Below are 1,721 nucleotides of genomic sequence, written 5' to 3' on the forward strand. Positions count from 1 at the left end.
TTACTGTTGGGAGACAGAATAATGTGCAAACAACTGGTGCCAAATTTAAGTTAGGGATTTTCCTAAGCTAACCAGAAATGAAGGAAAAATTCCTCCTACAATTAAGATAGATTGCAACTGCTTTTCTGTTCATTCTATTCTTGGAATTCCCGATAGTGTTTTGCAAAGGTGTCCAGAAAGGATGATGCCATGCAGTTTGCCCAGAGGCCTGGAATTACATCTGGGCCCATTAATGCATTTCTTCCTATTTTGCATTTCTTTAACATATTTGGTGGTGACTCAGGCAGTGGGATCAACAGCCCACTCAGTCTGCTGAACACCAAGGGTGTGGTACAGTAACAGAATCGTAGAATATACTGAGTTGGAAGGGACCCACAAAGATCAATGAATCGACACACTGGAGGTAAGGGATGCCATCCAGAGGGACCTTGACAGGTTTGAAAGTGAGGGCTGTGAAACCCTTAAAAAATTCAACAAGGTCAAGTGCAAGGTCCTGCACCTGGGTCGGGGTAATTCCAAGCACAAACACATTTCAGCCAGAGAATGGATCAAAAGCAGCCCCATCAAGAAAGACTTGGACGTGCTGCAGTACAAAAGGCTGAGTGGGCAATGTGCACTTGCAGCCCAGAAAACCAATTGTATCCTGCATTATATCAAAAGAATTGTGGCCAGCAGGTCAAGGGAGGTGATATTCTCCCTTTACTCCTCTCTTGTGGGAACACACTTTCTTTTTTTTTCTTGTGGGAACTAAGGGGTTTCTAATATAGGACAGATGAGAACCTGATGAAATGAGTCCAGAGAAGGGCCATGAAGATAATCAGAGGGTTGGAGCACCTCTCTTATGAAGACAGGCTGAGAACTGGGGTTGTTCAGCCTGGAGAGGAGAAGGCTCCGGGGAGACCTTATAGCACCTTCCAGTACTTAAAGTGGAACTTTTCACAAGGACATGTAGTGACATGCAGTGACAGGACAAGGGGGAATGGCTTTAAACTGAAAGAAGTCAAATTTAGATTCAACGTTAGGAAGAAATTCTTCACTGTGAGGGTGGTGAAACACTGACACAGGTTGTGGCTGCCTCATCCCTGGAGTTGTTCAAGGTCAGCCTGGATGGGACTTCGAGCAAGCTGGCCTAGTTGAAGCTATCCCTGTGCGTGGCAGGGGTTTTGAGCTAGATGATGATTTAAGGCCCCTTCCAGCCCAAAACATTCTATGATTCTATGATTTTCCTATAAACAATAACTAACTCTGTGGGTGAAAAATTGGAGAAACAGGAACATCAGATGCGTGCTGATAGACACTAAAAATCCATAATTACTTGACTCAGGGATACACCTTAAGTTATGAGACTTCCATAAATTTATCCCAGAGTCCAAACACTCACTTCAGTGTTTTCCTAGCTCTTTGTGATTTAAAGTGTTAGTTTCTAGGGTGTTTGCAAAAAAAAAGTACCTCTAAGCCTAAGTTGCTATTTTTTTAAGGTGATTCCTTCCACACCACAGAAGCCAAATATTTAAAACAAATGTAAAGCTACAAGCTTGTGCACAGTCAACACAAAGGGTCACAGCAATCAAAGGGAATCAGTTCAATGACTTTTGTTATTAATTTTTTTAGCTGCATGTCTTTCTGCAGACCTATTTTTGTGAAGAATCCTCAGCAATGACGTGGGATCAGAGGTTCCAGTAACTTCAAGTAACTTCCAGAGGTAAGCAGAAATTATGGTC

This window comes from Myiozetetes cayanensis, unplaced genomic scaffold (assembly GCF_022539395.1).
Source record: "Myiozetetes cayanensis isolate MyiCay16 unplaced genomic scaffold, myiCay2020 scf49, whole genome shotgun sequence".
NCBI lineage: Eukaryota > Metazoa > Chordata > Aves > Passeriformes > Tyrannidae > Myiozetetes > Myiozetetes cayanensis.